Genomic DNA, 27,243 nt, shown 5'->3' on the forward strand with positions numbered 1-27,243 from the left:
GAGGGTACGTCAAAACTCGACATGGAGCACAATAGAGATCAGCAGAAAGAAGCAAACCTCGGAGTACCCTCGACAGGTGGGTAAAAGCACCCCTTCCCCCTTAGGTCCTCTCCCAGATGAGTCAGTGATAATAGAAAAAGGATGCTTAGTATGATATCTCTTGAGCAGAATATGAGCATCTATGTCCTTTTTTGGCACCCACCATCTCTCTTCAGGACCATGAGTCATTTCACATTCCATAACTTTGTTGATTTCACACTCTGTGATAGGATCAGAAGCAGGAATTGCATTGACTTGACTGTAGAAGAGAATCTTCATTCTATAGGATGACCTATAGATGGAGAGTAGTGTTGAGCCACCCCCGTAGTGTTCGAGTTCGGTTCGGTTCGTCGAACACCCGTGTGTTCGCCGAACTGTTCGTCGAACTGTTCGTCGAACACCTTCGAACACCGTTAAAACCAATGGCAGGCAAACAAAAACACATAGAAACACATAGAAAACACCTTCAAAGGTGTCCAAAAGCTGACAAACTGCTCAGAAGACACAACTAACACATGGAAAAGTGACAAGTACATATAGTCATGCGAAAAGAAAAGAGGTGGAGGAGTAAAAGGAGGGGGAGACACAGATATAGGCATGTCATGCCCTTCTAAAATCCAAAAAGTGAGAAGCCGACACGTTCAGTCCGCTCCTGCCCGTGCCACCTCCGCGTCGCCGGGTTTGTGCCAGAGCCGCGGTGAACCCTGACGGCCAGCTCCCCTCTCCCAATACTGGTGCCTGTCCGCTGGTGGGTCGAGCGAGCCCCCCTGTGGTGGAGGCAGCTCTAAGCTTTTTAATTTAAATTGTCTCTCTAATTTGAATGAATACACTTTAAATCCATTTACAAGGATCTATTGGAGGGCAAGTCTCATGCCAGCAGCCGCGTAATTCCAGCTCCAGTAGCGTCCACTAAAGCTGCTGCAGTTAAAAAGCTTTTATAAGGATCGAGCTCGGCTGTCCACCGCAAGGCATCCTACTGCCAGTCCCAGCCCCTATGCCTTGGGGTGCCTCCTGATGCTCTTCACTTAGTATCCCGTGGTCCCGAAGCATTTCCTTTTAAAAAATTAAGTGTCCAAACTACAGGTGGTGTAGCTTGCTTAACAGCCGGGATAATCCGCTGACTAGCAGACACTGCTACTAGGCACAAAGTATTTCCTGGGCTAGATGCAGTTAAAAATTTGTAATTAGATACTCTCGTTGGATGCTGAGAAAGCATTCCATAGAGTCTCCTGGCACGCCATATATGATTCTCTTAAAAAGCTTGGGGTAGGGGTCTAGGGGACCCTTTTATAGCCAAAATCACGGCCCTGTATCGCAATATGTCACCTAGGCTGAAGATAAATGGAACTGTAGCACCCTGAGGGCTCGGTTGCTACAGAGGTATTGCACCTCACCCAGAGGTGTGATATCTCACTCTCAGGTAAGGATGTAGTGTGGATCAGGACCCGACACCTGCATGCATTACACCACATTGCCGTGGGGCAGGGCGACCAATATGCCCCTGAGATGGGTGTTAGAACCTTGCTGTTAGGTTTTTTTTCCTTTGCTGGTCACATGACCTTGTTGGCCTATTTAATCCTGCTCCGCCCTTCTGGCTTTGCTGGACTTCATTGTATATCTACTTTCTAGCTAGCCTGTGCTCTGTATCTAACTCTGTTAGTTTGCTTGGTCTACGGACCTCTAGGTTCTATCTATTTTGTTTGTTCGTCTGTCTGCTGCTATTTCTGTTAGGAGGTGTCCCATATTCCTCCCAGTCCTTAGTACTTGTAGGGATTACCTCCCCAAATCTATAGGTCTCCGTACAGACTAGATTAGGACTTTAGCAGGTCTGATCGCAGGATCAGGTTCCCTGTTACATCGTAGGGATTCAGCTGAGTCTTATAGTAGGGACAGATCTCCTCTCTTTCCTTAGCTTTGGTAGCAGAACATAACAGTAAGTCCAGCCTGTAAATTCTCTAAGGAAAGATTTTTTTTTTTTGTTCCATCATGGTGTCGGTTCAGGATTTGGCTAAACACCTGCAGGGACTCTCTCTGGAAGTGGCCGAGCTCCGTCAGCACGTGAGTAACTGTCCTGGAGCATATTTCTTGGAGCCTAAGGTATGTTTGCCGGATTTATTTTTTGGTGAACATCGAGAATTTTTTTCATTTAAAAATGCTTGCTTATTGTATTTTCGTTTGAGACCCAAGTCCTCTGGGGATGAATCCCAGCGCGTAGGGTTCATAATGTCACTTTTGCGCAAAGAGCCTCAGGAGTGGGCCTTTTCTTTGCAACCTAGTGATACATGCTTCAGATCAGTGGATAGTTTTTTTTCTGCTTTAGGACTATTATATGATGATCCTGACCGTGTGGCATCAGCTGAGACTGAGTTGAGACGTTTAAAACAAGGATCAGGTAATATGGAAAAATATTGTACACATTTTCGTCGTTGGTCCACTCAAACAGGGTGGAACGATTCTGCTCTGAAAAGTCTATTTCTTGCTGGGCTCAGTGAAAAGGTTAAAGACCTGCTAATTGCTTATCCTACACCTGAGGATTTGCAACAGGCTATGCAATTAGCTATACGGGTGGACAGAAGACTGCGTGCTAGGGTTAATGAGAGCAAATCCTCTGCTATGTCAGTTTCTGGTTATGATAATGTGTGTACTAACAGTGGTGAACCGATGGAGATTGGATCGGTGGCACCTCGCTCTCAAGAAAAACACCGTCGTTTTTCAGAAGGCTTGTGTTTCTATTGTGGAAAATCTGGTCATTTGATTAAAGGCTGTGAGCTTCGTATGAAGAAAGAAAAAAAAATGGTCAGTCACGCCCGTATTGCCTGTTTAAATTCCAAGGGTATATTTTTAGCTGCTTCCACGATTGCTCAGGAAAAATTAATGGAATTTCGGGTGTTTGTTGATTGCGGGTCTACACTGAATGTTATTGATGGGGGATTCGTGGAAAAACTCAATTTAAAACCTGAACCTTTATCATTCCCCATTGCTGTGGTTTCTGTGGATGGCTCCCCTTTGAAGAATATTACTCTCAAGGTCAGTGAATTTCCTCTCACTATTAATGGTGTTCACCATGAGAAATTGGATTTGGTAGTGTTGAATAACTTGCCTTCTCCAGTAATATTGGGTTTGCCCTGGTTAAAATTTCACAATCCTGTACTGGATTGGTCTACCAGTGAAATTAAATCCTGGAGCCATAAATGTTATGACAAGTGTTGTAACGGGCGTATTGCAGCTTTGGATAGGGGAGAATTGCCTGTTCCTATTCAGGATTTTTGGAGAGTTTTTTCTGAGAAAGAATCGCAGGTTTTGCCTCCCCATAGAGACTATGATTGTTCTATTGAATTTGTCCCTGGAACGACTCTTCCTAAAAGTCGTTTATTTAACCTTACTATTCCTGAGAGGAAGGCTTTGGAGGAATACATACAGACAAGTTTGGCCGCCGGTCACATTAGGCCCTCTAAGTCTCCTGTGGCGGTTGGATTTTTTTTTGTAAAAAAAAAGGACGGCGGTTTACGTCCTTGTCTGGATTTTCGTGAGATTAACAAAATTACGGTACGCAATCCTTACCCACTGCCATTGATTCCTGATCTGTTTAACCAGTTATTGGGGGCCAAGTGGTTCTCTAAAATTGACCTTAAGGGGGCATACAATCTGTTGCGCATGAAGGAGGGTGATGAATGGAAGACTGCTTTTAACACTCCTGTGGGTCATTTTGAGAATCTGGTTATGCCTTTTGGTCTTACTAATGCTCCTGCATTTTTTCAGAATCTGATTAATGACATCCTTAGACCTTTGATCGGTAAAAATGTGGTTGTGTATTTGGATGACATTTTGATTTATTCGCCAGATCTGGAGTCTCATTGGCGGAGCGTGCGTGAGGTATTACAGTTATTAATGGACAATTCGCTTTTTGCTAAGCTGGAGAAATGTGAGTTCGCTGTACAGAGAATTAGTTTTTTGGGCTACATTATCTCCAGCAAAGGTTTTGAGATGGATCCGGTTAAGGTTCAGGCTGTGCAGGAATGGCCTAGGCCTATTGGTTTGAAATCAATACAGAGGTTTTTGGGTTTCGCCAATTACTATAGAAAATTCATAAAAAATTTTTCTAGTATTGTCAAACCTCTGACTGATCTCACCAGGAAAGGTGCTGATGCGGTTCAGTGGTCTTCTGAGGCCATTGAAGCTTTTGTGTATCTCAAGGAGAGGTTCACCTCTGCTCCCATCCTTATGCAGCCTGATGTTACTAGGCCGTTTTTGGTTGAGGTTGATGCTTCCTCTGTGGGGGTTGGCGCAGTATTGTCTCAGGATAACGGGGATGGATTACATCCCTGTGCATTTTTTTCAAAAAAATTTTCGGAGACTGAATTGAATTACGATATTGGTAATCGGGAATTATTGGCTATTAAACTCGCATTTGAACACTGGCGCCACTTCTTGGAAGGTGCGGAATTTCCCGTTCAGGTTCTTACGGATCATAAAAATCTGATATATCTTGACGCTGCCAAGCGCCTGAATGCCCGTCAGGCTAGGTGGGCACTGTTTTTCTCGCGGTTTAATTTCTCCGTTACTTACATCCCTGGTACTAAGAATGTTAAGGCGGATGCCTTGTCTCGCAGTTTTTCTCCCATAGTCGGTGCTGAGAAAGAGGAAAACATTTTACAAGAAGGTGTTGTGATAGCTGCTTTAGACTCCGTTTTGGAAGATGAGATTCTTAAAGCTCAGGAGAATGCCCCATCTAACACTCCTCATGGGAGGTTGTTTGTGCCTGGGACCTTTAGGAGAGATTTGTTTGTTGAGTGTCACGAATCTCGGTTGGCAGGTCATCCCGGAATCTCTGAGACCAAGAGACTGGTGGGTCGCAGTTTTTGGTGGCCTGGATGGCAGAAGGAAGTCATTAAGTGGGTGCGCCAATGTACTATATGTGCTAGATCTAAGTCCTCACATACTCCTGCTGCGGGGTTGCTTTGTCCTTTGGAGGTCCCCAGTGCTCCTTGGACACATTTGGCTATGGACTTTATAACTGACCTTCCCCCCTCTGAGGGTTTTACTGTCATCTGGGTGGTCGTGGACCGTTTTAGCAAGATGTGTCACTTGGTTCCCTTCGTCAAACTGCCCTGCGCTAAAACTCTCGCTAAGGCCTTTGTCAAGGAAATTGTCAGACTTCATGGCGTTCCTACTGACATTGTTTCTGATAGGGGTCCTCAGTTCGTGGCTCGTTTTTGGCGTGCCTTTTGTGACAGGTTGGGAATTCATTTGTCGTTTTCGTCCGGATATCATCCTGAATCTAATGGCCAGACAGAAAGGAAAAACCAGGATGTTGAGCAGTTCTTGCGTTGTTTTGTGGCAGACAATCAAGAGGGGTGGTCTGAGTTTCTGCCACTTGCCGAATTTGCTCTGAACAATCATACATCTTCTTCTGCTGGTTGTTCGCCTTTTTTTTGTTGTTCTGGGAGACATCCGTCGTTTGGGTCATTCTCCAAGTTGGGATCTGCCGTGCCTGAGGAGGAGAATTTTTCCGGTGATTTGGAAAGAGTTTGGACGGATGTGCGTGGTAATCTTCAGGAGGCCAACAGAAAATCTAAAGACTACTTTGATAGGAAACGACAGGAGGTTTTGTTCGCTGTTGGTGACATGGTTTGGTTGTCCTCTAGGAATCTGCGGTTGAGGATTCCTTCTAAGAAATTGGGTCCCAAGTTTGTAGGGCCCTTTAAGGTGCTTCAGGTTGTCAACCAATCTGCTGTTAGGTTGGAGGTTCCTACCTCCTGGAGAATTAATCCGGTCTTTCATGTCTCTCTGTTAAAAAAAGCTGTTGTGTCGGATGGTGACGCCTCTGCCTCTGTTCCTCCGGTGGTGGAGGACGGGGAATATGAAATTTCTCGCATCCTTGACTCTAGACGGTATAGAGGTAGTTTGCAGTATCTTGTGGCCTGGAAAGGTTTCGGACCCGAGGATAACTCTTGGGTGAGGTCAGATGATGTTTCCGCGTCCAGACTTATCAGAGCGTTTCACAGGAGATTTCCTGATAAGCCTGGTCCTAGGGGATCCGGAGGATCCTCTTAGAAGGGGGGGTACTGTTAGAACCTTGCTGTTAGGTTTTTTTTCCTTTGCTGGTCACATGACCTTGTTGGCCTATTTAATCCTGCTCCGCCCTTCTGGCTTTGCTGGACTTCATTGTATATCTACTTTCTAGCTAGCCTGTGCTCTGTATCTAACTCTGTTAGTTTGCTTGGTCTACGGACCTCTAGGTTCTATCTATTTTGTTTGTTCGTCTGTCTGCTGCTATTTCTGTTAGGAGGTGTCCCATATTCCTCCCAGTCCTTAGTACTTGTAGGGATTCCCTCCCCAAATCTATAGGTCTCCGTACAGACTAGATTAGGACTTTAGCAGGTCTGATCGCAGGATCAGGTTCCCTGTTACATCGGATTCAGCTGAGTCTTATAGTAGGGACAGATCTCCTCTCTTTCCTTAGCTTTGGTAGCAGAACATAACAATGGGCATGACAGTACCTGTCCCTGGCTGGAGTGGGGGGAGGGAACACTGAGGAAGGGGAACCCTGTAGTGCAGGAGCAGGGAGGAAGCAGTTCCTGGGTGCATTGAGAAGGGAGTATAAAAGGTGGGCACCATCTTAGTTCAGTGCAGAGAAGTCTGAGCAGAAGTGGCAGGGAGCAGGGGCTCTGCATGAGCTCTGCTCCGGAGGCGGGCCTAGTAACAGAGGCCCAGGCCTGGAAGAGGGAGAAGGAAGGAAGAGGAGCGGAGAAGGCTCCAGGAACGAGGAACGAAGGGATCCCAGGGGTGCGGACGGGCGAGTCGCCACCGCACGCCCGAATCCACCTGCGTGGAGGGGTCAGGCCAAAGGGGGAGACCGGTCCCCGAAACTAGTGGAGGCAGGAAAAGACCCTCAGCTAGAAACAGGAGGCTGTGACATTTTATGTGGCGCAGCCCCTCGCTACACCCGCTAGGAAGGCACCACATAGGGTCAGGGAAACTGGCGCCAAGTTTACCAAGAGGAGGCCCGAGGCAGCCGGACAGAAGGGTTGGTAAGAAAGGCCAGACAAAGGACACACAAAGGGGGTCCTGTGAAGCGCTCCAAAGTTATCTGGGAGTTGTCTGAGCCCCTCACCTGGTGAGCACAGTACGACGTGGGCAGCCATTACCTGCAGACGTGGTCTGGATAATAAGAACTGTGAGTAAAGGCCCTGGACTGCATCACTGACTCCGTGTCGTTACTGCTGCTGCCCTGCACCATCACCCCCATCCTCCGCATACACTGCCCTGAGGATATACTCCTCCCGTGGGGAGTTATGCTACGCTCTGCTGCACCCACAACACCAGCCTCAGCGGTCTGCCCTGGAGCGGCGGTTCACTCTGACCGCAATCCACGGGTGGCGTAGTCGGACATTTAAACATCAAAACCACATAAATAGTTCCGCCACTGGTTTGACCGCCTTGAGCCACGGAACCGGGTCGCCGCCACGGAGACTACAACCACCAGCATCCACCAAAAAGGGTCCGGCTCCGGGTGTCCCAAGGCCCAGGGGGCGCGTCAGAACATTTTCGTCACCTTTCACAATCACCAATGGGACAAGGCAGGGATGTTCTCTGTCCCCTCTCTTATACATCCTAGTGACGGAGCACCTGCTCTCATCAATTCGCCATAACCCCAATATTAGGTGGATTGAGGTGGGAGGCACCGAGTACAAGTGCTCTCTATTTGCTGATGATGTCCTAGTATATATCACTCAATCACATATATCCATCCATGCTGTTATGGCTGAAATAGATCACTTTGTTACATGGTCAAATTTTAAAATCAATGCAGCGAAGTCTGAGGCCCTCGATGTCTCCCTCCCCAAATCCATATAGGATTCCATCCAGTCCAACTTTCCCTTTGCCTGGCCCTCACAGGGTATCAAATACTTAGGAATTCCTATTCATAGAGACCTCTCCCATCTATGTTATCTTAATTTTGGGCCCTTTATTGAACAACTCCATACAGACCACGGTTGGCAAGTTAGAACTGTAAGATTCACTACGTGAACCACTGGTGTTTTGTGGAAAAGCACATGTACACTGTGTTCCAAATTATTATGCAAAAAGTGTTTAGGAGTGATAAGGGAAGAATTTGTTTGTTTGTCAGTTAAACTCATTGATGGTGATGTGTGTCAGGGCTCTTTATATCACTGTAAGCAATTGCAGACACCTGTGCTAATTAGTTTGGCAGGTGTGTCCAATGAAAGGCAAGACTACTTAAGAAGGCTGTCTCACATTATTAAGCAGCCTACATTTTCTGCCAAAATGGGAAAGAAAAAGGATGTGTCGGCTGCTGAGAAGCAACAAATTGTGGAGTGTTTAGGTCAAGGCATGACTACAATCAACATTGTGCGATGATCAGGATGAAGTGTCTTGGCAATCAAGAAGTATGTAGCTGATTCACAGTACACACGTGTCCGTGCTGATAAGGGCAAATTGAGGACTCTTTCCTACAGGCAATTACGTCAGGTTGAAAGAGCAGCGGCAAAAAAGCCTTGTCATAGCAGCAGACAAGTTTTTGAAGCTGCTGGTGCCTCCAACGTCCCCGAACAACAAGATGCAGGGTCCTTCACAGGTTTGCAGCTGTGCATACGCCATCCTGTCGACCTCCTCTATCCACTTCACACAAGCAGAAACGGCTCCAGTGGGCCAAACATTACATGAAGACTGATTTCAAAACTGTTTTGTTCACGGATGAGTGCCGTGCAGCGCTCGATGGTCCAGATGGATGGAGTGGAGGATGGCTGTTTGATGGACACCCCACGCAAACACGGCTACAGCGCCAACAAGGAGGAGGTGGAGTAATGTTTTGGGCTGGAATCATGGGGAGAGAGATTGTCGGCCCCTTTAGGATCCCTGAAGGGGCTAAAGATGAACTCCATAATGTATGTGGATTTTCTCAAACAGCACTTCCTGCCATGGCTCAAGAAGAAGAACCGTGTATTTCACAGCAAGATCATTTTTTTGCATGATAATGCACCATCTCATGCTGCACATAAAACATCTGCATCTCTGGCTGATATGGGCATAAAAGGGGACAAACTTATGGTGTGACCCCCATGCTCCCCTGACCTCTACCCCATTCAGAAACTTTGGAGCATCATTAAAAGGAGTGTCTATGATGGCGGGAGGCAGTTCACATCTAAGCAACAGCTCTGGGAGGGTATTCTGTCCTCATGCAAAACAATTGAAGCAGAAACCATCCAAAACCTGACAAATTCAATGGACGAGAGAGTTCAGAAGCTCCTTTCGAACAAGGGGTCCTATGTGAAAATGTAACATCACCTAGAATAAAGTTTTGAGAAGAAAACTGTTTGATTTCAGTTTCTAACAACCTGCTAATGCTTATAATTTCAAAAATGACCATTTTTTTGGTCTTTATTAAAATGAAAAGGTTGATCGAAAAGTTTGGGGGATCTAAGAGTGTGGCAACCCAGTAGTCATGACTACTTCGAATTCTGACAATATGAGGGTCATGCTGCAGGTAGTGCAGCAAGAAGGCACTTATGTGTCTTGCGCATCTTGGAGCCCCAAAATTATTTTCCGGGCTAGATGCAGCTAAAAATTATTATTAATTTTAAATCTGGTGAAGCTTTAGTATAGATGGCCTAATAGGATCAGTGCTGCACACTGCTACAAAGCCCAAATTATTTTCCAGTCAAGATACAGATAAACATGATTAGTAATTTTAAATCTGGTGGAGCTTATTATAGATGGCCTAATAGAATCAGTGCTGCACACTGCTACAAAGCCCAAATTATTTTCCAGCCAAGATACAGATAAACATGATTAGTAATTTGAAAGCTTAAAACGGTTGGTAGGGTGATTTTAACGAATCATCAAGCTTTTACTCTCCCCAGGATGACACAGGGGTAGAAAAGTCGTTTCGGATCCATGATTTGTTCATCTTTATGAACGTGAGTCTGTCTACATTATCAGTGGAGAGCCGCGTGCGCTTATCTGTCAGCACACCACCAGCAGCGCTGAACACACGTTCAGACAGAACGCTGGCTGCGGGGCATGACAAGATCTCCAAGGCATAAGTGGCTAGCTCCGGCCATTTATCCAGATTGGAAGCCCAAAAAGAGCAAGGGTCCAGTGACACAGTCATGGCTTCAATGTTTACTTGGAGATACTCCTGTACCATCGTCTCTAGGCGTTGACTATGTGTCAGACTTCTTGTCTCCTGTGGCCTTGCAAAGGATGGGCTAAAAAAGTGGTGAAATGATTCCGCAAAATTGATGTTACCAGCAGATACTGTGGTTCTGTTACGGTTTGAGTGCTGAACACTTGACGGTCCCACGGTTGGCAAGTTGGAACTGTGAGATTCACTACGTGCACCACTGGTATTTTGTGGAAAAGCACATGTAAGATTCTGCAACAGTCTCTGCTGATACTCCTGCATGCGTGCATCCCTTTCTATGGCAGGAATAATTTCTGCAAATTTACTTTTGTACCGGGGATCTAACAGTGTGGCAACCCAGTAGTCAGGATTATTTCTAATTCTCACAATTCGAGGGTCATGTTGCAGGTAGTGCAGCAAGAAGGCACTCATGTGTGTTGCGCATCCAGGAGCACCAAGTCCCTGTTGTGTTGGTGGCGAGGTAACAATCATGCTTCCTTCCTCTGTCCTCTCCCCCCAACCTCGCACAACAGAAATGTGATCAAGGTCTCCCTCATCTGATGAGTCTTCCATCAGTTCGTCCTCCACTTCTTCCTGGGCTCATGCACCTTCCTCACTAGTTTGGCTGCTACCATGCACCCTGGTATAACCATCTCCCCCACCCTCACATGCCTGCCGCCTTGGTGCTGCCGACCGTCTGGACCTTGCAGATGTTAGCCCTTCCGCATGCAACTCCTCCTCCTCTACTTCCTCCACCTCCTCTTGTGCCACCACCTGACTCCGAATTCTGTTTAACATGTGCTCCAGCATGTAAATCACCGGAATAGTCATGCTGATAATGGCATCGTCAGCACTAAACATCTTCGTCGTCATTTCAAAACTGTGCAGAAGCGTGCATAGGTCCCTGATCTGAGACCACTCCTCCAGCGTGATTTGCCCCACCTCTGAATCTCGTTGGCCCAGGCTATACGTCAGAACGTATTGCACCAGGGCTTGTCGGTGCTGCCACAGTCGCTGCAACATGTGCAGAGTTGAATTCCACCGGGTAGGCACATCGCATTTTAGCCGGTGAAGTGGCAGGCCCAACGACTTCTGTAGAGATGTAAGTCGCTGAGCTGCGGGATGCGAACGGCGGAAGTGAGCACACAGCGACCGTGCCCTCTGCAGAAGGCCATCTAGTCTGGGATAGTGGGCTAAAAATTGCTGGACAACCAGGTTCAACACGTGAGCCATACAAGGCACGTGTGTGACATTGCCCCGGCGAAGGGCCGCACCCAGGTTTGCAGCATTGTCGCACACGGCCTTCCCTGGTTTCAGGTCCAGTGGAGACAACCATTCATGAAATTGGTTCTCCAGAGCTGACCACAACTCCTCAGCTGTGTGACTCACATTTCCCAGACATTTCAATGTAAAAACCGCCTGATGACGTTGAGCCCTACTGCCAGCATAGTAAGGAGGTGTGCAGGATCCCTTCTGCGCAGTTAGAAAGCTTGTGGCATGACCAGACAGGCTTTGGGTGCAGGTGGAAGACCGAGAGGAGGTTGAGGAGGCAGAAGCAGTGGAGGAACTTTGACATAAAGAGGATTGACGCACAACTCGTGGGGACGGCAAGACTTGGACAGCAGCCCCTTGTCCTGCTGTCACCATAGTTACCCAGTGCCCAGTCAGCGACATGTAATGCCCCTGTCCATGCCTACTCGTCCAAGTGTCTGTGGTGAAATGCACCCTGTCACACACAGAGTTTCTCAAAGAAGCGGTGATGTTGTGTGCCACATGCTGGTGGAGCGCAGGAACACCTTTCTTTGAGAAGTAGTGCCGACTGGGCATCTGGTACTGGGGCACTACGACGGACATAAGGTCTCGAAAATCCTCTGTGTCCACCAGGCGGAAAGGCAGCATTTCTGTAGCCAAGAGCTTGCAGATGGTGAAATTCAACCTCTTAGCTTTCTCATGGCTAGGAGGAAATGGTCTTTTACTTGTCCACATCTGAGGGACCGAGGGCTGGCTATTGTGCTTAGACGGGGTTGATAAGGGTGTCCCCGGCAAACTGCCGGTCTGTGAGGAAGATGCAGGCGGACATGTTAGGTTGCCTTGATCCAAAGGTGGTGCTATCGATGTCGGACAGCGCTCAACACCAGCTGGTGTTACCACCTCCAAAGAAAATGATGACCTGCCAATCACGCTGGCTGTTGCGGGTAAAGAGGTGGCAGGTCTGCGCCCCAAAACAGGTGTGACTGCTGTCCCCCCAGTCACAGAGGATGAAGAGGCCGCGGATGCACAAGATATGGCAGACGGTGGTTGGCCCGGCCGGCTAGACCGCATTGTAGCACACTGAGATTCCCACTGCAACTTATGCTTCATGTCCATGTGCCGGTTCATGCATGAAGTACTCAAACTATGTATTTTTTGGCCTCTACTTAGCTTTTGCTGACAAATGTTACAGATAACACGAGTTGGGTCATCTTTATCGATCTGAAAAAATGCCCAGGCTATGCAAGGCTTAGCACCCATGTGACCTGAAGAGCCACCACGACTTGTGGTGAGAGGCAGAGTTGTGTTTGAGGATGCAGTTGTTGACGTGCTTCCAGTACTACGTCTCTGTCCAGTAAGGTGCAACCTGACCTCATCGTCACTAGCATCTTCCTCCACCTCCTCTGCTGACCTCATCTCTTGGCTGATTGTGGGTTGACAGTAAGTGGGATCTCCAACCTCATCATCATCACCCTGTGCGTTATCACACCCGTCGTCCTCAGAGCCAACCTGTTCCTGCCCTGACAAAAAACTAAAGTTGTCGCTCCAATCAGGTATTTGAGTCTCATAATCGTCTTCCTCATTGTCTCCACCAACAGGAGTTACAGTTTGGGAATGAGGGTCTACATTATGGTCAGAACCTTCTGCGTCTGGTCCTGGATCCGACTCATAAAGATTCTGGGCATCAGTGCAGATCATTTCCTCGTCTGGATTCACAGAAGCGCTGGAGTCGACCTCTGATTCCCAGGCTATAGTATGAGTAAACAGCTCTGCAGACTCAACCATCTGTTCTACCTCATACTCAGACGGGCAGCTGGAGATTTGGGAGCTGTGAGGAAGCAAGTGCGATTGGGGTGACACCTTTGAGGACTGGAGTATTTGTGATGTTGAAGTTGATGTGGAGGAGAGCCCACTTAAAGGAGCACTTGATATCCGTTGAAGCACCTGCTGTTTTTGTGCCTCATCTGGAATTTGTAGCGATTGGCGTGGCCGTAAGAAAGGGATCTTATCACATTGTCCGCTAAAAGAAGTAGACATTTTAGTTTGGCTGGAAGATGGTCTTTCTTCTGCAGATGTTACTGTTGCTTTAACACCTACCCCACGGACACAACCTTTTTTCCCCTTCCCAACACGCCTATTCCCCTTTCCACCAGCAGCAGGCCTTTTTCCACTCATTTTGGTGGTTAACTAATTCACAACTTTGGAGTTGTTTGCACAAAAAAACAATGGATGGGAACCGAGCAGAGCTGAGTGGCCAAACTGTGGTATTAGGCCAAAACTATTGGCTGGGTTAGATGCAGAAAAAAATTATATTCAATTTGCAACCTGATGGAGGTCAGTATAGATGGACTAATAGAACAAGTCCCACACACAGCTAGAAGCCCAAATATTTTTTCAGAGGTAGATGCAGAAATTTTTTTTATTCAGCTTGCAACCTGATGGAGGTCTGTATAGATGGATTAATAGAACAAGTCCCACACACAGCTACAAGCCCAATATTTTTTCAGAGGTAGATGCAGAAAAAAAATATATTCAGTTTGCAAACTGATGGAGGTCAGTATAGATGGACTAATAGAGAAAGTCCCACACACTGCTAGAAGGCCAAATATTTTTTCAGAGGTAGATGCAGACAAAAAATTATTTTGAATTTGCAACCTGATGGAGGTCAGTATAGGTGGACTAATAGAACAAGTCCCACACACTGCTAGAAGGCCAAATATTTTTTCAGAGCTAGATGCAGAAAAAAATTATATTCAGTTTGCAACCTGATGGAGGTCTGTATAGATGGATTAATAGAACAAGTCCCACACACAGCTAGAAGCCCAAATATTTTTTCAGAGGTAGATGCAGATAAAAATTATTTTTCATTTGCAACCTGATGGAGGTCAGTATAGATGGACTAATAGAGAAAGTCCCACACACTGCTAGAAGGCCAAATATTTTTTCAGAGCTAGATGCAGATAAAAATTATATTCAATTTGCAACCTGATGGAGGTCAGTATAGATGGACTAATAGAACAAGTCCCACACACAGCTAGAAGCCCAAAGATTTTTTCAGAGGTACTGTAGATGCAGATAAAAATTATTTTTAATTTGCAACCTGATGGAGGTCAGTATAGATGGACTAATACAACAAGTCCCACACACAGCTAGAAGCCCAATATTTTTTCAGAGGTAGATGCAGAAAAAAATATATTCAGTTTGCAACCTGATGGAGGTAAGTATATATGGAGTAATAGAACAAGTCCCACAAACAGCTAGAAGCCCAAATATTTTTTCAGAGGTAGATGCAGATAAAAATTATTTTTAATTTGCAACCTGATGGAGGTCAGTATAGATGGACTAATAGAGAAAGTCCCACACACTGCTAGAAGGCCAAATATTTTTTCAGAGCTAGATGCAGATAAAAATTATATTCAATTTGCAACCTGATGGAGGTCAGTATAGATGGACTAATAGAGAAAGTCCCACACACTGCTAGAAGGCCAAATATTTTTTCAGAGCTAGATGCAGATAAAAATTATATTCAATTTGCAACCTGATGGAGGTCAGTATAGATGGACTAATAGAACAAGTCCCACACACAGCTAGAAGCCCAAATATTTTTTCAGAGGTAGATGCAGATAAAAATTATTTTTAATTTGGAACCTGATGGAGGTCAGTATAGATGGACTAATAGAGAAAGTCCCACACACTGCTAGAAGGCCAAATATTTTTTCAGAGCTAGATGCAGATAAAAATTATTTTTAATTTGCAACCTGATGGAGGTCAGTATAGATGGACTAATAGAGAAAGTCCCACACACTGCTAGAAGGCCAAATATTTTTTCAGAGCTAGATGCAGATAAAAATTATATTCAATTTGCAACCTGATGGAGGTCAGTATAGATGGACTAATAGAACAAGTCCCACACACAGCTAGAAGCCCAAATATTTTTTCAGAGGTACTGTAGATGCAGATAAAAATTATTTTTAATTTGCAACCTGATGGAGGTCAGTATAGATGGACTAATACAACAAGTCCCACACACAGCTAGAAGCCCAATATTTTTTCAGAGGTAGATGCAGAAAAAAATATATTCAGTTTGCAACCTGATGGAGGTAAGTATAGATGGAGTAATAGAACAAGTCCCACAAACAGCTAGAAGCCCAAATATTTTTTCAGAGGTAGATGCAGATAAAAATTATTTTTAATTTGCAACCTGATGGAGGTCAGTATAGATGGACTAATAGAGAAAGTCCCACACACTGCTAGAAGGCCAAATATTTTTTCAGAGCTAGATGCAGATAAAATTTATTTTTAATTTGCAACCTGATGGAGGTCAGTATAGATGGACTAATAGAGAAAGTCCCACACACTGCTAGAAGGCCAAATATTTTTTCAGAGCTAGATGCAGATAAAAATTATATTCAATTTGCAACCTGATGGAGGTCAGTATAGATGGACTAATAGAACAAGTCCCACACACAGCTAGAAGCCCAAATATTTTTTCAGAGGTACTGTAGATGCAGATAAAAATTATTTTTAATTTGCAACCTGATGGAGGTCAGTATAGATGGACTAATACAACAAGTCCCACACACAGCTAGAAGCCCAATATTTTTTCAGAGGTAGATGCAGAAAAAAATGTATTCAGTTTGCAACCTGATGGAGGTCAGTATAGATGGAGTAATAGAACAAATCCCACACACAGCTAGAAGCCCAAGTATATTTTCAGAGATATATGCAGATAAAAATTATTTTTAATTTGCAACCTGATGGAGGTCAGTATAGATGGACTAATAGAGAAAGTCCCACACACTGCTAGAAGGCCAAATATTTATTCAGAGCTAGATGCAGAAAAAAATTATATTCAGTTTGCAACCTGATGGAGGTCAGTATAGATGGACTAATAGAGAAAGTCCCACACACTGCTAGAAGGCCACATATTTTTTCAGAGGTAGATGCAGAAAAAAATATATTCAGTTTGCAACCTGATGGAGGTCTGTATAGATGGATTAATAGAACAAGTCCCACACACAGCTAGAAGCCCAATATTTTTTCAGAGGTAGATGCAGAAAAAAATATATTCAGTTTGCAACCTGATGGAGGTCAGTATAGATGGACTAATACAACAAGTCCCACACACAGCTAGAAGCCCAATATTTTTTCAGAGGTAGATGCAGAAAAAAATATATTCAGTTTGCAACCTGATGGAGGTCTGTATAGATGGATTAATAGAACAAGTCCCACACACAGCTAGAAGCCCAATACTTTTTCAGAGGTAGATGCAGAAAATAATATATTCAGTTTGCAACCTGATGGAGGTCAGTATAGATGGACTAATACAACAAGTCCCACACATAGCTAGAAGCCCAATATTTTTTCAGAGGTAGATGCAGAAAAAAATATATTCAGTTTGCAACCTGATGGAGGTCTGTATAGATGGATTAATAGAACAAGTCCCACACACAGCTAGAAGCCCAATATTTTTTCAGAGGTAGATGCAGAAAAAAATATATTCAGTTTGCAACCTGATGGAGGTCAGTATAGATGGACTAATACAACAAGTCCCACACACAGCTAGAAGCCCAATATTTTTTCAGAGCTAGATGCAGAAAAAAATTATATTCAATTTGCAACCTGATGGAGGTCACTATAGATGGACTAATAGAATGATGCTATGCCCAAAAGATTTTACTTCACTAGGTGCAGTAAAAAAATTGGTATTCTATACACAGGTGGTATATCTTGCAACACAGATAGGCTACTCCACTGACTAACCCACTCTGCAATAGGCCAAAAAGGATTAGCTTTGCTAGATTCAGCCAAATGCTGTGAAAAAAACTTGCACAGCACTGGCACAGACCTGCCTGGCAAAAACTGATAGGAACTGATGTAACCTAGTCCTGAAAAGGACTCCAATTACAATTAGTCTTTACTCCCACAATCTATCTATTTAAGAGCACAGACGTGCCTGATAAAAGTCGTAGGAAATGCTGTAACCTAGTCCTTAAAAGGACTGCAATCACAACTATTCCCTACTCCCAAGCTATCTGTAGATTTGTGCGAAAATTGGCTTGAAATTAACAAGGTATAGCGCACACAGCAACAGCGGTGCCGTCTAACACGCAGCTGCAGCAGTGAGAAAATGGTGGCGACGGAGAAAATGGCTTGGTCTTATAGGGCAAGGACATGTGACATACACTGCCAATGACACATGCCCTTGCTTGTGTGAAAAAAAGCACTTCGCTCCGTGTGTGCGCTGCTGATAGGCTGACAGATTGCACCTCCCCACTGTAAATGCGGGAAAGAGAAAAAAAAAATGGAGATCTTCATTGTTCCTGCAGAGATCCATCCCCTGCCCCTCCCCCCACCCCGCTGTACACTCAAACTGCGTATTAACATTAATTTTCATCATTACTGAGAAAAAATCCAGTTATGATTTTGGTGCACGAACAGTTATCGAACATAACCTCGAACAGCCGAATTTTTCTCAAATTGTTCGTGTTCGCCGAACGGCTCGAACACCGCCCAAAACAGCTCGAATTTGAGATTGGCGAACAGTTCGAGTAGAACAACGCTCATCTCTAATGGAGAGTTGGAAAACGAAGAGGCAAAAGCAAGGACACACTCAGGCTCAGTCACGTCTTCCCTGCGGTTCTCTTTGGCCTCATGCCCAGAGACAATATCTACAAAGTTCTGATAGCAGTGATAGAATACAGGAAAATAAGAGGCACTGGATACAGAGCAGAGTTTCTGAGAGGGTGATTGAGGCGGAATTTTGAAGCAGTTATGAAAACAAGATGATGTTCACTGGGCAATCTGGTCAGATGACCAGTCAATAACAGTAGGATGTGGCCACGGAAGTCCCTAAATCCATGGTGCATCAGAAAGTATCAAAACTTAAAATGAAATGTCCTCAATATGTAGTGAATAGTGATGAGTGATTATGTTCTGTTAACCCTTTCAGCGAGCATGCTCGGGTGCTTGCCGAGTATCTTCAGAGTGCTCGGGTGTTACGTTTTAGTCACTTCATGCTCATGATTTGCGACTGTTTGACAGCTTTAATACATGTGAGGAATGACTAAGAAACAGATACTCGGAAAACACCCGAGCATGCTCGTAAATCTTGAGTAACGAGCATGCTCATAAATCTTGAGTATCTAAATAGTTACTTTCACTGAACGGAATTAGATACGACTTTTTCACTGTCTGGAAATAGATACAACTATGATGCCCGGGTGGAGGAGAGAGAGGGATGACAGTAATACGTCCGAGTCGTTTGGACTAGGGGATGCCTCTCCTTCCCTGCTCGCTAGCCCACCCTGAGAGTTGGGGTACTCGGGAGCCGGGCCACTGTGCAAGGTGGATGTAGTCGCGGCCTAGGCCCGGTCCGTGCCCAGGGTTGTCAGATAAAGAAGTTAAGGGCTAGGAGGGACGGTGACAGTGATTCGAGTGGTGTGAAAGACTACGCCACCTGTGGTGTCTGGTGATGGCCACCAGCGCTGCGGCAGTCCTCTGAGGCGGGATGTAATGGCAGCTTTGGATGGTGCTATTCCCCACAGGCGGAGCAGGGCCTCAGGGCAGAGACGCGGATGGAGGGAGTAGTAGTGAATGCTGGTGCGGTGTGGTGCGGCGTGGGAATAAAGGACTGGAGGCCATAGGGGTAGTCTTCCAAGTTTTACTCACGGTAGAGCATGCAGCTGCAAGGCTTCTATGTGATCCTCACGGCGCTCTGCGGCCACCAGGACCGGGGGTCCGACAACCTCCGGGTAGTTCAGGTGCTTTGGTCAGGACCCCGCACCAGAGTGTTCCTAGACTTCTCACTGAGTCCTCTCCTGTCCGTGTGTGGCACGTGTACTAAGGCCGGGTCTCCCTCTGGTCTATGCACAGAACAAAGGTACGGGTGGCGATTCCGCTCTGTCCGTTACCCGGTGGGATCCACTGAGCCTTCTGGGCTTTCCTAACTAGGACGTGAAGCAACAAAGTCGGGTGACGGGGGCCGATACCCCTTTCGCAGCAGGAATCCCTCTGGCTAGGCCATAATAGTGAGGACAGGTGGCATATGCCCCTCCGTCTGCATCCCCCTAGGATCCTTTTGCCTGTGGAGCTTGTCTCCTCTGCTCTCCTCCAAGCCTTCTTAGGTAGGGACCTTGACCGGGTAGAGACAGCCGTTAACTCTTGCCCGCTCCTCGACTCAAGGCAAGAGTACGAGGACCGTGTCCCCATCAACTGCAGGTTCACACAGAAAGCCACGTTCAGTGATGAAGATCACAATCAAAGACCATAAGCCCAAGAGGGCTGTTTATTAAATATGAATTATTAAGCGTCCTCCATCCTCACCCACCACATGGTTCCCCCTATCTTTTGGTTCCCCATCTCCACTTATCCCGGCAGGGGCAGCACCCTGGTGCATATGAGCCCCCCCTACAGGTGGGAGAGGTGTAGTGTTGGATGGAAAGGTGGGGTCCTGACAGCTGCACCATCCTTACCTTGAAGGAGAGATACCACACCTCATTAAAGAGATGCAGTACCCCTGTAGCGACCGAACCCTCAGGGGCGCCACGCAACCACCTGGAATTGTTATGCTAATCACACAGGTTTGCTTCAAAGTCGTCTGGTCTGCAAAGAAACTAAAAGAATTTTCAGCCTTTTGGCCAGAGACAAGTCTCTGCTGCTCCGGAATCAATAAGCACTTGTCCCGTGAACACAGAGGAAAAATTAATTTTTAGTGAAGAATAGTGTTAATCTCAGGGCAATACTTCCTTCTTCACCTAGAGTTTGAAGTTCTGTTTGGCCTTCAGTTTGGAACAGTTCCTGTGATAATGATCCTGTTCACCACAATACAGAGTCTGACAGTAAGGCGATGGGATCTTTTAGCTGGAGATAAGCTGTTTTGACCGATCTCCATGGGTTTTTATTCAGCCATTTTGGTAGTCTATTTTGAAGACATTCTGGCATGTGACACATCACGCAAACATGGGGAGAACATACAAACTCCTTGCAGATGTTGTCCTTGGTGGGATTTTAATCCAGAACCCCAGCGCTGCAAGACTGCAGTGCTAACCACTGAGCTACCATGCTGACCTATCAAGATTTATAGAAACAAAAATGTAACAAAAACAGGCAAAATTCAAAAACATCATAAAAACAGACTACAATAGCAAGGACACAGGTATTTTGTAGTAAATGGTCCACTAAAATAAACCGGGCAAGGGTGGTGATATACCTTAAGATATAAGAATGGTAATATCAATGTCAAAATATATCACTATCCCCATTGTACATCATGGTGACACCAACTATGTGTAAATCAATAGTACTAGAAAAAAGTGCATATGCTTAAAGTATGGGATCCTACATCACACATATAAACCATCTGATATCTATTTAATGTCGCCAGGGAAAAAATACAGGCCACATGTAAAGAAACATAAGTAGTGTGTTACACAGTCTAATGGAGAAAAGAGATCTGGTCATAATGAAAGATGTTCACCTTACCCATAATGAACCCGTGTGGACCCACACTACCAGCATCCACAATACTGACTCTAGAGTTAGTCTCTCATCTGAGCCACTGTATGGAATCAGCGGTAGCGTGGACATGACTCGATTTGTCAAATGCTTTATGAAAGGCAGACAGGTTAGATTGTATGGAATATATAATAGGGTAGTCCCGCTCCCACTATGGTGAAGCCCAAGTCAAAGCATCCACAGACAGCAAAGAAAAAAACGTAGGCCACCTTGGACCAGTCAGAAATATATTGCTGGGACCATAACTCAAAATGTACAGTGCTCTTCACAGAGCTCCAGCAAGCCCTAATGTTTCCATCAAAAAGGGCAGGAGTGGGAAAATGTGGAGATGTTACCCTAACAGAATGTGGCATGTGATAATTTAGGCTGTGGCAGGTGTTGAGAATCTGGTGGAGAAACTGCTGGTGTCCAAGACAGAGAAATCCTGCACTGCATGAAAGTGTTCCCATTGACTAGTAGCTAGCTACATTACCAGTCTAGGCAGATTGTCCATATCCCACGGCAATGCTATTGTGGCTGCTGCACCTTTGGAATCCATGGTCTTGGGATTCTGTAAGGTTCACCAGGTGAGGTGGATCCTCTAAGCCTCAGGTCTGGATGGGTACATGGACCCCGGGTGTTGATGCAGCAATCCCAAGACACCGGTGTGTGTCAATGGCCCTTAAATAGGTCTACGGACATGATGTCATTGATCCAAGCTGGGCAACTTGCAAAACCTGATGTAGAGCACAACAGGGCAGTGGACCAAGTGGAAGGAAGAAGAGCACGGGATACCCAGATAGATGTGTAGCAAGTATTATATGTACAGTATGTCTTTTATCATTATTATTTGTGTTTTGACTCTGCTCTCACTTCAGTTTTGCTTTGCACTTGTTGCTTTTTGTGTATTTCCTGATAAATTTGACAAAAAGCCTGAAATCACTAGTCAGACATAGATTATTGTGTACAATTTTATGCACCTGCACACACGGGCCCATTTAGACAGTACAATATTTGGGGAACGAGTGTTAATAGAAATACTTATTCGCATCTAGGCAGTCTATCAAACATACAGCAAAAGAGCAAAATGCTTGTTCATCAAGTGGAATGATTTTTAAGTGAGCTTACTAATTATTGTTCTCAACAGCACTTCATCCTATGCAAACAGTAGATCTGCTTCCAATAATATAATGTTCCAGTAGTGTGTGTGTAAAGATACTGAGCACTCCAAAAGATGACTTTTTCATAAGTGCCTTATTTTGAGGCCATCCCATAAATACAGTATGTACAGTGACATTTTGATCCAAAAACATGGGCCTTCATCAGACAAGGATTGCAGAAGAGGATAGCAGAGAAAGCAGGAGAGTGCTGAAGGATTGCGGCAACTATCGATGTGTGTAAGGCTCTCTACTAGTGTGGTTAGCCTATGTAAACAGAACGTTAAATTACTGCTGATCGGCCTGTATGTTGCCGATCAGTGCTTATTTATTTGGCCAAGTTCATGCTATACAAGTGAATTGAGTGAGGCCGTGCACGTCTAGTCAGAATGGGGTGAGAATTATGCTTATCGCATACTTGCAGTCACCGCCGGCACCAGAGAATGCAATGTGTGCATTGTGAGGATACATAAATCTGCAGTCACAAAGAGTGATTGCAGATTTTTGTGCCAAACAAGGTGAACTCTTTTAAGGAGATGTGCTCCTGTTGACGCAGACTAGCTCCTTGCCTCTGCCATATATACTTACTTTGTTGTACCTGGGTAAACAATCAAGAGGATGAAATGCTTGTTGGAGCTCCACGACCCATTAATGGTTGATGTCAGAAAATAGGCCTACATTGACCAAATATTGATGGTCTTTCCTAAGAATATGCCATCAATATTAATGATCAAAAAAGACTAAGCTATTTTCCAAAAAGCCCTACCTTATTTCAATTATGTTTTACTCACCTGCCCTAGCTCACGGGCTGTTCCACATCTCTTACTTCTGCCATGGCCTTCTCACTCTGCTCTTGTACATATCATATTACTAATCTTACCAGGTTGGCACCCCTGATGTCATCTGGCCAGGTCTCCTCCTAATGTCAATGGCTGTATACAGTTTCAAACTGAAAAAAGTATTTTACATGTTATAGCATTTCATGTTGAGAACATTTATTTTTTAGTTTTTCCTCTAACTGATGCATCAGTGCTTTTGAGACTTCTGTGGGTTCATGCTTTGGTTATTGATTGGTTGACCAACAAAATCGCCTGGTGGGGATCCTTTTGTTTTCTAAATTACTTCAAAAGTCTATCTCAATTATCTTCTCTAAAACTTTGCTTTGCTTCTATTTTCTCCAATTTACTGGTTCCCTATCAGGATGTTTCAGATGTTTTTTTCATATGAAGGGCCAAAGCTCTACTTCCTTATCAGCCATTTGACTGCTTCATATCGCTATATCACTTCTTTTTGGGACTGAACCACCCAGAGGGAAATATTACACTTTATCACTCCCTGAGACGGGTTGGTGGTTGTATTCATGAAAATGGCGCCGGAGCATACACATATCGACCTCCGTTGGTCTTCAGGAAAATGGCATCGGAGGTGGCACATGTGCAGAATGGGATCTCGGCTCGGCTCAAAGACAGGAAAGATACCCTGTGCAGATAATAAATATATGAGATAAATATATATCTTGAAATAAATCTGTAGCTTATGCGGCAAATACACTGTGCAGAAGGGTTGGGGCTGTAATTGATTAATAAGAGTAAATAATCAACCCCAAAATTTTTAAATGATATTGAACGCACAAGGATTAGGAGAATTGAGAAATTCTTGAGAAGTCTGTGTTGGGTTACTATGGTAATCAGGCATGCACCACTGAGGTCATCCGGCTTTATTTCCACTGTACGCTGCCTGCGTATTGAGCTAGGAACACACGCTGCTTCTACGTGTGTTCCTAGAGTTATCCACTTTACAATCCCACCTTTGCCACTTTTGGACTTTGTTACTACTGAACTCTTCTACATCTAATTCTAACTGTTCCACATGAGAAACACCCGACTGCTATTTGTGTATGCTGCCTCATGCTCAACTCTGTAACTCAAAGACGCCTGGCTGCTGATTAAGCTCTACTACTCCTGGTGCTGTCTGCACATTTGGCTCTGCTACTCCAAAGCTTCTGATCGCTGTTTTAGCTCTGCCGTTCCTGTGTCCTGTTTACACACTTGACTCGGCTACTCTAAGGTACTTGACTGTCTATTCAGCTTTGCTGTTCCAGGCTGCTGTCCGCACACTCAGCTCTACATCCAGGTACCAGCCAGCCTACTCATACCCACAGTTCCAAGGTGCGGTCTGCACATTTGACTTTGTTACTTCAAGGTGCCAGTCTGTATTTCCTGTCTCTGCTAATCATTGCACCATCTTGCATTTCCAGCTCCACTCATCCTCATCCCATCCAGCATAACCGGCTCATCTGGTCCTCGTTCCTCCACGTGATGTCTGGCTTGTCTAACTTTGCTGCGTCACTCCGAACCTGACAATTCGGATAAGCTCACCCTTACCCATGACTTAGCGAATCAACTTCACCAGCTGAGCCCAAAATATATAGGTAAATAAACAGCAAAATGAAGAGCATCACTGGTTCAAACTCACTTTTATGTTGTTAGAATTTGCTAAGCAAACATCAATCATTCTGTGTAATTCTCAAAAGTTTGTGCTTGTATGCTCTGTAATTTTCAGTTGGTAGCAAATCAAATATAGCTGTTGTACTCAACACTGACTGACAGAAATGTAGAAATAGTGTTTGTATCTGTGGATGTGTAGTGAGCTGGCCGGCTCTGGCTGTTCTGTGATAATTGATATAGAGCCTGTTACAGAAGTGATTACACAGGATGATGTTGCCACATTGTGGCCAGAGGTTGCACCTGCGCAGGGTGTGATGACAGAGAAAAAGACTGAGCCTCCTGTGTCCCGCCCTAGAGAGTCACGTGACCAAAGTGGGAAGCAGGAAAAAGCAGGCAAAGAGTCTGCTGTGGTCTGTGAAAAAAGCCAGGATGGTGTGCAGGCCCTCGTGTGTGGCGCAGGAGAGACTCTCAACGTGATTTCTTCTATCTGACACCATATCCTCGGAGCCTTCCCCAGCTTCTGCACTGCTGAAGGATTCAGCTGTTACACTCCCTGCTACTGGAGTGTGGACTACATAAGGGGACCCACCAGAGCTTCTATCCGGATCAGAGAGACTGTAAGCGGGACCTCTGGCGAGAGGCCGAAGTACCCCTTCCTTTCTTTCCGCGAATTCTGCTGTTCCTGTTTTTTTTTCCGGCTGGGACGCCCTCCTGCAAAGACAGACAGGCCTGCGACGGGGGACACATCCTTCTGGAGTAAAGGACTGGTAACGTGTGAGTAGGGACAGTGAGGGTTAGCTTATCAGTACACGTTATTACTGTGCATATTTACGGTTGTCATTTATTGTTTTTCTTTGCTGTGTTAAAATTGTATACGAGTAAAGATACGGTTATCAAGATAGAGTCTGTGTGTGGGGATCTTGCTGGGCCAGATCATAGATACCAATGCGCGGCCTTGTCCGCGGTCACTTCAGATGGATAACATTTACACTATTCTACAATATTATTTTTCATGCAGCTCTCAAGAGCTGAAGATCATTTACTTCATAAAGAAATTTCATTTAACAAACACACATAAAGGTATGGTTCCTGATATTGTACAAGCATAAATGTAATATGCATTTTTTTCATCATAAAAGAGGAGCTTACATTTAACTGGGAACAAGCACACCGAATAGATATAAATGTGAACTGAGCGATAAATATGTTTTAAGTGTGCTCACTGTGCGGACTGCCAGTTAAAATTTCCCTGAAAGATAAATACGATGATAAGGAGCAGTGTAATTACAATGTATTCACATAGACATTAGATTATATGAAGCAGAAAGTGGAGCTCATCACTAGCAAGGAATGGGACCTGAGTGAGCTGGAGATGTTTCATGTATGCATTTTATGGCGTACACCGATTTCAATTGCTCTGTTTCGGTTAGCTTTGTAGATTACCTTCTAATTCATGTCAGGTTTAAATAATTGTACAATAGACATTCTACCCATTGATGCTAGTGGGGAAGTACAAACAAATATCTTGAGAAAAGGAAACTGAGAAATAGATTATGCTTTCATATATAAATATGCAAATGCAGAGACTTGGCTTTTACAGCTGCAATGTGTTTTCACAACAGGATTTTGTCTCCTATTATTCCAATGCTTTGCCATGCCAGTAATAAGAAGATAACTAGACCATAGAACTCAATTGGACAGCATTTGAAAGAAATAATTGAATCATATTGTGAAATATTTATGTAACATGTTTATCAAAATGCCTTATGGTTAATTTCCTGCCTGCTATAAATATAGGAGCGTGTAAGTAATGAATGGAGAAGTGGAATGCAATGTAAGAGAAACAGAAAAATCAGAAACTAAAGAAAAATGACTGCTAACCACTAGGCTAATTATTTCTTTGCATAAAGACAATAGGACCAAGTAATCAAAGCTTTTACACCACAAAAGTATTCAAATTCAATAAATCTGCTGGCATTTTCTTCACCAGAAATGCTACTCCAGTCTCAGACTAGAAAAGCATTTCTGGCACATGGAGGCGCATGCCACTTGCTACAGGCACTAAATTTATTAAAGAAGCACTCCCATCAAAGTTTTTATGCTCTTAATATAATGCAGTCATCATATTATATAGCACTGAGTACTTACAATTGCTCATTTTGCTTTTCTACCCAGCTAATTCTTCTCTTTTTCATTAGGTCTATGACATCACGTGATTAAAAACTAACTGAATCCTTCTAACCTCTATGAAGAAACAAGAAATCTCTTTTCCCTGCATGAGTCATCCCCCACTTCAACTCCTGGCCCAGCTGCTCCGCCTGCCTGGGACTCTTGCAGTGATGACTCATGTAGGTTAAATAGACTTCCTGCTTCTGCATAGTCACGTGATGTCATAGACCGAATGGAAAAGAGAAGAATTATCTGAGTAGAAGGGCAAAATGAGCAATTATAAGTGCACAGTACTATGTAATATTATGACTGCAATATATTAAGAGGATACAGATTTTGATAGAAGTGCTTCTGAAAGTGGCGTGCCCCTTTTAATTATTTTGGTGCCGTGTACTGTGTCAAGACTGCATAGCGCAAGCTTGCCCTAAGTCAGTCTTGATGAATTGGCCATTATAGCACACCAATGTTAATAAAAGAAGTGTTGGAATAAGATACAACTAATTCATTTAGAGGCACTCGCCAATAATGAGTTAGGTGT

Source organism: Phyllobates terribilis, unplaced genomic scaffold, assembly GCF_046119375.1.
Source record: "Phyllobates terribilis strain yellow unplaced genomic scaffold, ASM4611937v1 Scaffold_3__8_contigs__length_932513732, whole genome shotgun sequence".
In the NCBI taxonomy this organism is placed as follows: domain Eukaryota; kingdom Metazoa; phylum Chordata; class Amphibia; order Anura; family Dendrobatidae; genus Phyllobates; species Phyllobates terribilis.